Consider the following 14,836-nt stretch of genomic DNA (forward strand, 5'->3'; position numbering starts at 1 on the left):
TTTTCTTTGAAATTTACTTATTACTTTCTCTTGTTAAGATACTTCTTGAAGCCAGTTGTGTCACTGGTCTAATTTTCTCTAGCTAGTTGTCTGCATTTAAAATTTCTCTGTGTATATATTTTTGAAATTCCTGTCATTTGAACTTTCTCATAACCATTTTTTGAATTTCTTTGACCGCAGAACTTCATCAAGATGGCGAAAAATCAAACTTTTCGAGTCTCATTATTTGACATGCATCTTGAAACCGCATGGAGAAACTACAAGTTCCTCCATTTCCCAATAAATATCAGGGGCAATGAGAAGTCAACAGATAGAAATCACTAGACCTAGCTCGTTTTGGACAAACAAGACAATTTATGGAGGTACTATAACCCACTAAGGCCAAGGAAGGATGATGTACAAGATAAATACGTCAAAGATGCAAAACAATTGGTAACGAGGGCAAATTTCTCTGATCCATGATAATATTTATGTGATGATAATTTTCATAGAATCCCATTAATTTGTGTGTAAATTTCTCTGTTATTTAAAAATTATTTTTTTTGCAGTAAGATTATGTGGAGAATTTTTTGAAAGCTTGCCTTGAAAGAGAGGCACAATCACAATCCTTTTTAAATTGATAGACTCACAAAACATAAATTATGACTTTCAATATGTCAACAATGCTCCACAACAAGATAGTGATTCGTAAGTTTCATACAATATCTATAAATAAGACAATCTAATTTGAATGTTTCTTAACACTAACTATGCCTATAATTTGTATGCAATGTGGATAGTGGCCTCTTTGTATGCTACATAATGAGACAATATATCAACCATGAACCTATCAGCTGGACATTGTTGATACAAGACGTAAGGTTGATGAGGGTAGAAATCATAGAGAGATTTGGGATCGAAGTTGGCCAGCCATGGACAGAACCAATTCAAATACCACCAAAAGAAGAACCAAAAGTATAATAGTGAAAGCACACTAGTTAAAGGAAGACACTATAGGAAACGACAGTTTTGGCGACCAAAATATTGGTCACCAAAAGTCCCATTTTTGGTCGCCGAATCTAAACAGCGACTAAATTTTTTTGTCACCAAGTTCATCGCCTATACCGTGTCGGCAATAGTATTGGCGACTAAACTATTTTTGGTCGCCGAAAGTTAAACATTTGGCTACTAAACTTTGGGTAGTCGGGAAAGGTGATCTTTTGGTGACTAAATTATTGGTCACCAAAATTGAACTTTTGGCTACTAAACTTTGGTTAGTCGGCAAAGGTGTCTTTTGGCGACTAAAATATTAGTCGCCGAAAGATCTCACATGAAACTAAATTAAACTATTAGAGACTAAAATTTTAGTCGCTAATAGAATACGTACATTTAGCGACCAAACACTTTAGTTGCCAAAGGATGTCATGTTTTTAGTGACTGAAATATTTAGTCGGCAATTAAACTTCCCTCATTCTAATTTGTTTTAGCTACTATGTGGTTTGGTCACAAAAAGCCATTTGGTTATTTTTTGCTAATAAATTATTGGTCACCAAAACATTTGCTTACATTTTTGGCTACCAACATATTTAGTCACCAAATACTATATTAATTTTTTTTTTAATTTCTGAACCACCTGTATCCATTATTAGTGCAACTTGTACCCTGTATAAACAATATAATCCATCAATACTGAATATATTATCAACCATTCAACAACGTGCACACATTTCACCTCCAACCATTCAAAAAATTTGTATTCAACGTTCAATTCTAAATGTAATACAAATTTCATACGAACCAAGTATAATCTAACCCTAATAATTTAATTCCATACATAATAGAGGATTAACCAAATTTAATATCCAAAAGGAAATCTATACCACACCAAAAATTTATTCTATACCGCCCCAAAAACTAATTTGTACCACATTCAATACTAATTTCTATCAGGCCAAATTTTGGATATTTACCACGCCAAAAAACTAATTTGTATGAACCACTATATATACGGACGGAGATATAAAAACAATACCCTTCCGTACTTGTCAAAAAAAATAATATCCACATTTGTACGTCAAAAACCATCTGCAAAAAAAAAAAAAAAAAAAAAAAAAAAAAAAAAAAAAAAAAAAAAAACTAATCATTAGTATTGACTAAATATTGGCCAATTTAAAATTAAAAAAAAAACATATAAAACTCGAACTTAAGTAATCTTTTCAAATTAATCATTAGTTTTGCATACTCGAATATATATGAAACAAAATTTTTGATGTTTAATCTGAGTACATACAACATATGAATCTAGTTGCTCTATTTGATGTTGCTAATAAATTGATGTTGCTATAAAAGTAATCCTAATTATTACTGGAAATTCAAACACTTGAATCTAGTTGCTTTATTTGATGTTCAATCTGAGTACATACAACATAGATTAATATATACATATTAGTCCTTCAAGAACCCATAATAACTGAAACATCAGTTCAAAAAAAAAAAACATACCACAAAGCCATATGTGCTACTCTCTATTGGCATTCCATAAATCATGAACCAAGCAGCATTACAAATGCATCCCAAAACTTTGAATAATTGGATTTTAAGGTTTAATAGCAACACAAGGATATGAAACTAGTATAGTCAAGTGTATGCCATAGATATAAGGAGAAGGAGTCTAAAACAGATACACAAAACAGCAATCCTCATATTGATAACATCTGGGGCTACGCTTATAGCAATGAAATACAAGTGGTCAGATATGACAGTAAATCCCCCCCACCCCCACCCAGCCTCAACTCTGTGGGTGTACGGTACATGTGTTCATCGTGGTGCTGGTGGCATGGGGTGGGGCAAAGCCAATTATTCAAATACATGAAAATTTACAGATCGCGAAGCAGAAACTTACTCATTGCATCAGTTTTTATAGGATTACTTTCCTCATTGCTACAATGATCAATGCCTGATTTTTTACTAGATATTTCTGGTTTGGTATAGGAGTCCTTGGTTTCACCATCCACCACTCTAGAATTATCCCTAGAAGTTCCATCACTATTCTCCTGCACAAAAATCAAAACTTCCTTCTTCTCAAATAGAAAATATTAAAAAATGCTGAGTGCAAGCACTTCTGAATGCTTCTAAGGTACATAATGAGTAAAAAATAATCAAAAGATAAAATAGATATAAGAAGAATATGGTCCAACCCAAGATAAAATAATCAAGCAACTTCTGCGTCTCATACGTCTCTATAATTCAAGTATAGAAACTATTCAGAAATAAGAGCTAAATTTGATGTCTGTATCACATAATTTTTTTAAATAAATTTCTGTGTATCACTTCTAGTGCATGGTTTTTATTGAGGTTGTGTAGTGTAGGACAGTCAAGAAATGATATGACAATGTAATTTGTGTAATTAAAAACATTGCAACGGCTCTTTGTTATGAAGTAATAGGATTAAAACCCACAAAAGACGTTATATAAAACTTTCTTGTATGAATTTTTTATTTGTAAATCATTTCTCTTACCCAAAGGAAAATGTTATTCTACTTGAATTTTTATACAAAATTTTGTACCAAATAATGTATCATCATCATTTTCAGAATTTAAGACATCTCAATTGCTGTTTATTTTAAAGTGATAGGCTCAAAACTTAACTAAGTTATTATATTAAAAAAAAATGGGTAAATTTTTTTATTTATTCATCATTACTCTTCCCCCACATGATTCAAAGTTATGAGATCACACACTACTTAAATTTCTTGTAAAAGGCATCTAAATAGTATAGACATGTATATAAAATTTTGTTCACATGCATTGTTGTTGCCATTGGACATCCTCAAGCCCACAGGTTTATATATCATCTTTGTATCTACTAGGTCATTTAATTTATTTCTTGGCTATACATTGAGTATTTTCTAAGTCAAGCTCAAGCATATATATGAACAACATACTGTTTTCTAATCTCACATGACCTTATATTGGTGTGTTCCCTGCTCTAGACTAAATTGATTCCTTCTCGTGATCAACTAGCCCTAAGAAAACCTACAAATCAAATCAAATAATAATAAAAAAAACCCCTTAAAAATGAAGTGATGGTGTAAATTTATAACTAATGCGATCAAATCAAATAATAATAAAAAAAAACCCTTAAAAATTAAGTGATGGTGTAAATTTATATCTAAGGCGATGTGAACTACAACTAGAAGGAATCTAATTCATACATTTAATTTTGAATTACTTCATTATGCATTTTTTTACTTGCTGGCATAAGATCATCTATATCATTTCCTATATCATTATTTGTGTCATACTCTTTTGACAACTAGTTTTTGATGAAATGATAATATGAAATTGATATAAAATAAAAATAAAAAACAACAGAGAGTAAGGCAGATGAAAATTCTTCCCGACGCTCTATCAATTAATCCACTACCGACTTTGGCATAAATTTCTTAGTAGTAAATACCAAATAGTAAAAATTGAACCCTAGACCCAATCCCTTCTCTACTAGTATATTTTAAGTTAAATGACAGCTTTGGCAGTTCACTGCTAACTAAGGTTGCAATTATTGAAAATTTCATCTGATCTTACAATGATAAAACCAAACTAAGAAAATAAAACATAGAGAGAAAGTAGGGACAGAAAAAGTTGATAATGGGAAAACTTATGGTGAGAGAGTTCTATAAAGAGAATTTTGTAAACTATTACATGAAGTTATATATAGCGATCCCGATTTTCCTTGTTGTTGTTTAACTATAATCCGGACTTGGTTCCGTAGATTTGTTGTTGTCCTATTCTCATTGCAGGCCTTTACTCTTCGTATTTGAGTCTTGGGTTGTGTTGGGCAGGTTTGAAACAGGTTGGTTGAACTTAGAAACCTAGAGTTGATGCCCAGAATTTGGCCTTCACTCTCGAGCGGGGATTTTGACGCTCGAGCGGGCCCTTCATTGTTGCTTATCCGCTCAAGCTAGCGTTTTGACGCTTGAGCGTGGATTCCTATCTCCCAGTATCTTCCTCTGCAGGTCTTCGTGCGCTCGAGCGGGAGTTTTGATGCTCGAGCGTGAACCTTTGATTTTGTTCGTCCGCTCGAGCGGGGAGTTTGACGCTCGAGCGGGGACCTAGTCTGCAAAACTTCTGGAAGTGTGCAATCTACGCCCGAGCGGCTCTTTCCGCGCTCGAGCGTGAGTCTGTGTCTGAGGCTCGAGCGGGGGTTTCCACGCTCGAGCGGGGAGTCGATTATATCAGTCCGTGAAATCACTTTTTGAATCACTTTTTCACACCCGTTTCTCTCTCTTACTTTTCCAAAAAGCCATTTGAGAGCTCCTCTCTCTAAAACCATAACTTCTCTCTAAGTATTGATCTAGCTAGGGTGTTTTCCTCACCTTTGGTCTTCACAAAAGTTGGGTTGATCGTCGAGGGCATTCCTTTGATCCAAAAATTTCAAGTTTTGGAGCACATTGAGTTCCGTCATCTTCTTCCCTTGAGCCCCGAATTTGAGGTAGGGATTCCTACTCACTATTATGGTCTTCAACATAGATTATTGGTAGTTTTGATAAAGTGTTGAAGTTGGTGGATTTTGGAACTTAGGGTTTCACAATGGTATAAACAAGGGTTTGTTATTTTGATTCTTAAACATGTGTTTTGGGTCTCAAAATGATGATTTGAGTGTTGGTTACTGATATTTAAACTTATGGTTAATATTGAGAGTTGGGGGAGAAAGCCCTAATTTGTGTATTGATTAATTGATATAAGTAAATTTGGGAAAGTTATGGATTTGTGAAATTGAAGTGAATATAATGAAATTGGCTCATTATTAGATGGACTAGTGGAGTTGGATTTATTCATCGCTCATTTGTGAAAATGTTCATAATTTTATCTGTTGGAGCTTTTATTATCTGTTTAGAAATAATTGCTTGGGCTATCGGTGGAGAGTAGTTTCGATTGTTGTAGACAATGCATGAGGATTAGGCAAACTAAAACTAATCGAATGGACGTGTCATAGAGTGTGACTGTTGAATGAATACATTAACTTTATGTATTGATTGATTATGTATACTACCAATGTGTATATATATATATGTTGTTTTGTGTGAATGGTTTATTGGAAGAAAGGGGTTGGACCTCTAAACCAAACGGTTTATTGGAAGAAAGGGGCTGGACCTCTAAACCGAACGGTTTATTGGAAGAAAGGGGCTGGACCTCTAAACCGGAATTTGATACAGCTCATATGCTTATCTATTGAAGTGTAGATACAGCTCATATGCTTATCTATTGAAGTGTTGATACAGCTTATATGCTTATCTATTGAAGTGTTGATATAGCTCATATGCTTATCTGTTGAATTGTTGATATAATTCATATGCTTATCTGTTGATTTGTTGGTATTGCTCATATGCATATCTAATGGGAAATGGGAAATATTTGACATGAGTTACTGTCTCATCTAGGCTGTGGGCTAGGTTCTGAGCCGTAGTTGAATTGTGAATTGGATAAGAAATGGAAAATGAAATGAGACATGAATGCAGTGGTCTTGTAACGAAAGTGGAGTGTGAATTGATTGGTGTGAGTTAAACATTTATCAATTGCTAAAGTCTTAGTTATTGCTCATACTGTGTTTAGCATATCTCTACTGGGCGTTGGCTCACCCTATATGGGACATCATTTTCAGGTACAGGTAGCATGCCACCTCCAAGGTCATAGCTTGGATGGAGATGAGAGTTGAAGACTCTTTCTGATTCTTTTGTTTGTATTAAACACGTGTACCAAGCCTTGGGCTTTCCTTGTATAGAGTTAGTATTTTTTTTTGTAATCAAGTGTTGACTTGGAAAGTTATAAGCCCTTAGGGCATTTACTTTTGTTGCTAACATGTAATATTGTTGTAAGAACTACTCTGATGAATGGAAATGTGTTGATTTCTCTTATCTCATTGCATGTCTAGAGGGTTGGGTTTTGTGTACTATAATGAGGGCGTTACATTATATATCCTTTCTCATCTAGGGAGAGCCTCACATCAGTAAACTTTTTTCTAAGTAAATTGTGATCCTTTAACCACCTACTGCATTTTTATCAACTGTTCTGGTGTGTAAACCCAACCCCATAAAACCCCAAACAAGGGATGTGTAATTTTGTTACCAACGGCAATAACTCACACATATCCAATTGCTGAAATATAATAATGACAAACTGACAATAAAAGGACAAGTTTACTGCAATGACGCGGAACATTGAAAAACCAACTTACTGAAATAATAAATCTGAAAGCAACCAACTCATCAAATTCACTCATTGACTTTCAATTTGAATTCAGAGTTGATATATCAATAACCTAATTTTTCCCCTAAACAGTCAGTCAAATTCACAAATTAACTTTCAATTTGAATTTAGAGTTGATATATCAATAACCTAATTTTGCCCTTAAACCCTCCAAATCATATCAATTAAAGTTCAATTAACCAATAAACCAGAACTCTGAATATCATTTCATATTCAGAACACAATCAAAACATCAAATTAAACTGCAAATTGATCAAATTATTCGAAATTTTATGAATCAACATCACATACACGACCACTCTATCAGGATTGAATAATGATTCTTAGAATTGATAATCATTATTCGAAATTAAAGAAACAAAAAAGAAAATATAAAACCCTAGAAATTGGGTGAAGATTATATATATATAGAGAGAGAGAGAGAGAGAGGAAGAGGCCGGAAATACCTGGTGTGCGCTAGAGGAGAGACAAATCAAAGTAGCTACTGTTGTCCGTCGCTGGTGGGGAGGTGGGTTGTAGTCGCCGGTGAGGAGGTGGGTGCTCGTGAGCGACAGTGGTGGACGGTGGCCGGTAGGAGGGTCGCCTGAGAGAAAGAGAGAGAGAAGAGGGATGATGAGAGACAGGACTGAGAAAGAGAGAGAGAGAAGAGGGATGATGAGAGAGTGAAATGGGAGAGGACTGGCAGAGTAGTAGAATAATTAATAACAATTGGCGACAAAATATTTCAGTCGCTAATTCTTTTTTTAATCCCTCCAAAATTTGAAATCTCCCCCCAAATATTTTAGTTTTATGGCAACTAAAAAATTATTTTGTCGCTGAAAATACACTTTTGGCGACCAAAGTTTGGTCGCCAAAAATGAAAAATAATTTTTTTCTTTTCATTTGGCTACTAAACAATTTTAGTAGCTAAAATTAACTATATGGCTACTAAATTATTCTTTTGTCGCTGAAAATATACTTTTGACGACCAAACTTTTGGTTGCCAAATATAATTTTTTTTTTAAACATTTGGCTACTAAACAATTTTAGTTGCCAAAACTAGCTATACGGCTACTAAAAAATTTTTTAGTCACCAATTGTGATTTTTTAGCGACTAAATTTTTTTTAGTCGCCAATAATCAATATTCTCCTACTAAATAAAATTAGTAGCTAAATATTTGACTTTTACCGACTAATATTATTTTTGGTCACCAATTCCACAACTTTTGGTGACTAAATTTTTTTTAGTCGCCAAAAATGGTCGCCAAAAATGCATTTTGTTGTAGTGAGACAATGCACACAATGTAATTAGGAATAACCCTTCAATTTTAGTTTTCATACATTGAAGGAAAGATGATGTTTGGCATATATGTATATATCTTTTTTTGACTAATGTAAATTTCATAGTTATCAATGGTTAAATATATATATTTTTATAATGCATGCTAAGTGGTAATTGTCAACACAATCCACACAAAGAAAATTGTTTGAAGAAATTTCTCTAGTATGAAGTTACCAGAATTTCATAGAGAAATTTAACTCGTATCGTGCCAAGAGGGTGCCTATATAATCATGTAATTTGTAATGCACTGTGTTGGTACAAAACAATCATCAAATTCAAAAAACACAATGCACACAGTGATTTTCTCTGCTATTGACAAATTTGTCTGGATGAATTTGACCTCACAAAATACAATGCACAGAGTAATTCTCTCTGCTAGTGGCAAATTTCTTTGGATGAATTTCACTAGTATTATAAACACACTGCCTATAGTATGTTTCAACAAGCACAATGCACATAGTAATTTTCTCTGCTATTAGCAAATTTCACTTGATGAAATTTCACTAGTATTATAAAGGCACTTCCAAAGTATGTTTCTAAAAACACAATACAAAAAGTAATTTTCTCTGCTATTGGAAAATTTCATTAGATGAATTTGATTGGTATTATATACACACTATCCAAAAAGTACATTTCAAAAAACAAAATACACAAAGTAAATTTCTCTGCTACTAGCAAATTTCTCTAGATTAATTTCATCATCAAATGTATTATTCAATCAATAAAATGTATTATTCTCAACTATTTAACAAAGGTTCCTTGCATATTCTCTTATTATGACGACTAATACTCTCACATCGACTACACTTCATCACCCTTTTAAACTCTCCAGTAAAAGCAATTTTGTTTTTCTTTGGCTTCCCAGCTGGTCTCTTACTTAATGGAGCTAAAATCATAGCATCATCAATGCTACACACAGGTTTTTCAATAGTTGGAACTGGGCCAATCGAAAATGAGTATTGTGATGACAGGGTTTCTTTCTCTCCTTCTTTTCCGCCTTATTGACTTCATTCTCTTTTGTTCTTGTTGAATTTGAAACGTTCGGAAATAATTCTTGAAATGGAAGTTCTTATTCTGGTTATGTTCGATGTTGACTATCACTTGTTCCGGAGGGTGCGCGGTTGGATTCGGAGTGCCCGGGAGTCAAATTCGGAGATTCTGGGCTGCTGGGCCAGGGCCGCACGTGCGGGGGCCTAGGGCCGCACGTGCGTAGTTGGGCCGCACGTGCGGGAAAATGGGAGTCTAAGTGTGCTGCATTTTGCTTAAATTACAGGTGCGGAGGGGGAGTGTGGGACCAGTCGCACGTGTGGGGATCAGTGCCGCACGTGCGGGGGCACGTGCCGCACGTACAGGACGGGACCAATTCGAAAGCTCTATTTTTTTTACACTTTTGGGTTGTTTGTATCTCCTTCTAATACCTCCCTCTCTCTCTCTAAAAACATTTTCCTTCCTCCTTCTCTCTAAAAACCCTAACCAAAGCACCAAGAACCTTTGATTCTTGCTCCATTGGGTTTGATCATCATCATCATCTCTCACAACCTTGAAGATCTAGAGCTAGAGTTTCACTTGTTATAGTAGAGATCAAAGCTCCTTCTCATCCTTGAATCCTAGGGTTTCTACTCCATTTCTCCACCAAGCTTGAGGTAGGGAAATTTCCTTGAGTTATATATATATTTGTGCTTGATTTGGTTGATTTAAGGGTTTCATTAATGATATTGAAAGATTGGTCATGTCTCATAAATGCTAGGATGGGTTTGATTTCTCACTCTCTCCTTCTAAACTATTTTTCTTGGGACTTTTAACTCATAAAGTAGGAGAGGGGATGTCATGAAAGAAAATCTTTTCAAAAGATGGGAATGTTGTTTTGCTTTGACATAAAACCCTAGAAATTTTGGGGATTTTGAATAAAATGTGATTATGCTTAGAAGCATCTTGTTGTTCTATATTAAGAGGGTAAACTTTTATCATATGTTTTGCAAAATGGCAATTTACATGATACATGAGAAATGAAATGTGATTTTAACATTATGGTTGAGCATTTAAAAGTGTGTTGTTGTGAGATAATAAATGGTTGTGTATGGGGGTTGATGTTTGAATGGCATCACTTGTACCCTTGAAGGGGATGACTTGTTATGAATTGGACATATTGAGGGATTGTTGTTACTATAAATTGATGGCATGGTTAATATGAAATAGTGTTGAGGAGAAGTAATGAATAATGTAGTAAATTGATTTTGTTGTAAAAAGATTTTAAAATGGAAAGATGTTTGAGATACTTCGTATTGCATCATGTCTCCATTTGATTTATCATTATTATTGCACTTTCTCATCATGTTTATTTTGAGAAGAATTACACTATAATGAGAACTATGAAACTGTGTGTGGGGTAAATACGGTGGTAAGTCCGATTAGGGGGTCTAGATAAATTTGATAAGTTGGCCTGAGTGTCCATGGTGAAAGACCAGAAAACCGTGCGGATAGGTGTCAAGCCTTCCGGTTAATACTGGTAAAAATGACAGTTTGGTAGCACTCGTAGAGTCTACTTGTAGACACCAGCCTAGGAATTACTAGTGTCATATTTACCGCCCCTTGTGATTAAAAAGTTGAAATTTGGAAATTGATGAGATTGTAATTGTAAATGAAATGCATGAAGTTTCTCAAGAAAGACACGAACAACATCTTGAAAGGAGTATTGCATTGCATGTGCACTTGCATCCACTTTTGGCTATCTAACATAAATGTATATACTGTGTTTGGTGTTTCTCTGCTGGGCTTTATGCTCACCCCTAAGGGATTTGGTGCAGGTAAAGACGTGGTGATCCCGCTAAGTTGAGGGCGTGGAAAATTGTAAAGAGCACATGGCTCTTCTTTTGTTGTGATTTCTTTCTTGTAAAGCCAAGGGCTAACATGTTTGGGTTCGAGAGGCCATTTTGTGTAACCGGGTTATTGCCTTGGAAGATGTAAGCCCTTAAGGGCATTTTATTATTTTGAGATTTGATGCTTCACATGCTATAGATTCATGTATCCTTGTATGTTGTGAATGTATACCGCATGTGAAACTTTTGCATTGAACCCATTTATTATATATGTGAAGATGGAGGGATCATTGTCATCTGTAGTGAATGTTCATTGATGTGGGTAGTTCATGTTGCATTATTTTGGGGCGTTACAAGTATGCTTGACGATACATATCAGCATGAAAAAATGGTTCAACAAATGAATTCAAATTCTTTCCACTCCTAAAAATTACTACAGTAACATGTTGATATGGATACCCATTTATTTTCCATTTTCGACATGAACAAGTTCTCAACCCAATACCAACCATAACCGAAGGAAAACAATGCACTTCAAACACATTATCAGATGATAAACTCACATTCTATGTCCTCTCATCCATGAAAGCCTTCTCCAACACACTATCCATACAAGGATAGAGAACTTTATTCCATTTACTAAAAAGCAACCTCCTATCAAACCTCATATTCATGATTTGCAACTGTATCACGTCCACCAAATTTGTTGTTGGCAAGTGTCGAGCTTCTCGTATTCATGAATTGAATGACTCAACAACATTTAAATACATTTCACCATAACGTTTCCCCTCAAAATATGCATCGCTCCAATTTTCATATGGTAAACTTCTCAAGAAAACACTCACAATGTCTCCTCCCTCACTTTTTAATTCATTTAACTTGAAATGGAATGATGCTTTTGTTGGTGCATATGCACATTCTGAAAACTTGGACACAATTGTCTCCCTAACCAAATTTATGTTTCCACATGATAACCTATCCATCAAATTTCTCTTTAGATGTTCAAAACAAAAGCCATGATAGCAATTAAGGAAAAACCTAGCAATTCCTTTCACAATATCACAATGTTGATTTGATATGAAACTTATCGCCCTCTTCGACCCCAATACTTCACATAAATGTTCAAGGAACCAACACCAATTGTCTTTATTCTTAGCATCAACAACGGCAAAAGCTATAGGTAAAAAACCTACAAAACAAATAGAAACAAATATATTAGATATATACATGCAGAGAAAATTAGAACAATAAACAACCAGAGAAATTTGATACTGCCAAAATCCAAAGAAACTTTACACAGTGGCTAAATCTAGAGAAAATTCACATAGTGGCAACATCCAGAGAAAATTCACTTAGTGACCAAATATAGAGAAAATTCACACAGTGGCAATATCAAGATAAAATTCACTGAACATTCACACAGTGTCAACATCCAGAGAAAATTCACTTAGTCACCAACTCCAAAAAAAATTCCCACAGTGCCAACATCCAGAGAAAATTCACACAGTGACAAATCTAAAGAAAATTCACACAGTGGCATATCTAGAGAAAATTCACACAGAGGCCACCTCCAAAGAAAATTCGCATAGTGGTCACCTCCAGAGAAAATTCAAAGTGTCGGAGAAAATCACAAAACATAACCACAAAAATAGAAAATTCATTTAATTTCCACATGTATAGAAAATTCACATACTTAGAGAAAATTAGATATATTTACAATTACCTTCATTCCAATCTTTCCCCGTCGCAGCAAGCATAACTCCTTTGTATCGTCCTTTCAAAAATGTTCCATTAAGAAACAATAATGACCGACAATATTTGAAACCAGGAATGCATGCATGAAAAGCCACAAACACTCTTTCAAAATGCTTGTTATCTTCAAAATCTAACTCAAAACGATTACCTGGATTGTTCTTCAATGCCTCATCAAAATACCATTGTAATTGATCGAATGACAAACAAGAATCCCATATGTACTACATTTTTAACCCCCAACCAACCACATTTATAACTGATTAAGACCCCATACTTGTCTTTCATTTCTTTGACAACATCCACTGGACGAATTAAATGTTTTGCATTTATCTCTTCAAGTATCAGCCTAGAAACTAAGCTGGAAGTCATCCTAGCATGTTTACTAGTACGAACCGCCACACCATACGTATGTTCATTGTTCAAAGTTCTTATGTAAAAGAACCCATTTGTTTTTTCAACTAAGGCATGTACACGCCACATACATCTCCTCGATTCTTTATATGTACATTCTGTCGTGACCCTCAGCTTGTCATTTTTAACATACATAAACTAAAAACCAACCTCAATAGCATACTTGCATAAAACAGTACGAAACTCAACCACACCACCCTCAAACTTTTGTCCAACACTCGTAATATTATTTCGTCAACCAGATGACAATAACACATTTTCTTGGTGAGACCAAAACTTAAAGAGTAAATTCCTTTCAATATCCACGAGCCTATCACATTCACCATGCACAACATCTACGCAATTAGACCCCACTTCATCCTCTTGATCAGAAGTACTACACCTAATAACTAAAACATCAACTATATCAACACCACGTGCACAAACAACCCTCAACATATTCAGAAAATCAATATTATTTTGAACCATACAATTCGGATGGCCCACAATAGAATATGAAATACACATCATCTCAGGTTTCAAATTCTCCCATGTTTTACATAAAATGCCAACCCATTCCTCAAAATTCAATTCACATGAAACATTAATGACAATAGTATCATTCCCATATTTGCACAGCAATAACACTGCACTGTCCATCTAAACTGAAATTAAAAACATGAAAAATAACTTGTTCAATATAAAAACACTTCACAAGAACAACATAAAAGTGTAGAGAAATTTCTAATAATTATAATTTTCTCTTGATTACAATAACAAGCTTATAATTTTCTCTGGACTCAAATAAAAGTCCAGAGACATTTATAAAACTTATATTTACTTTCAAGATGACAAAAACAAAATCACAGAAAACTAAATGAATCCAGAGAGAATCACATAGAAATTTAATGCTAACTATTAAACACAATCATAGACAAAAATCACATAGAAGATTTGTTATCAAATTATAAGCTTCTTTGTGATTTTCACTGGACTACAAGCTTACAATTTTCTCTGTGTGATTGTACAGTATTGGAATCTATAGCGATCCCGGATTTACCCTTGTTGTACAGTGATCCGGACATGTGTCCGTGGATGTTGGTAGTTGTCTATTATCTTGTTTGCATCCTTTTTACTTTGTATATTGAGTTATAGGATGTGTTGGGCAGGTTTGTTACAGGTTGGTTGTGTTTGGGAGCCTAGTGCTGCTGCCCAGATTTTTGGATCTTCGCTCGAGCGAGGAGTTGGTCGCTCGAGCGAGAGTTGAGTTCGTGTCTGGTGGATCGAGCCAGAGTGGCTTCGCTCGAGC

Source organism: Camellia sinensis, chromosome 10 (assembly GCF_055761805.1).
Source record: "Camellia sinensis isolate YWXY chromosome 10, ASM5576180v1, whole genome shotgun sequence".
In the NCBI taxonomy this organism is placed as follows: domain Eukaryota; kingdom Viridiplantae; phylum Streptophyta; class Magnoliopsida; order Ericales; family Theaceae; genus Camellia; species Camellia sinensis.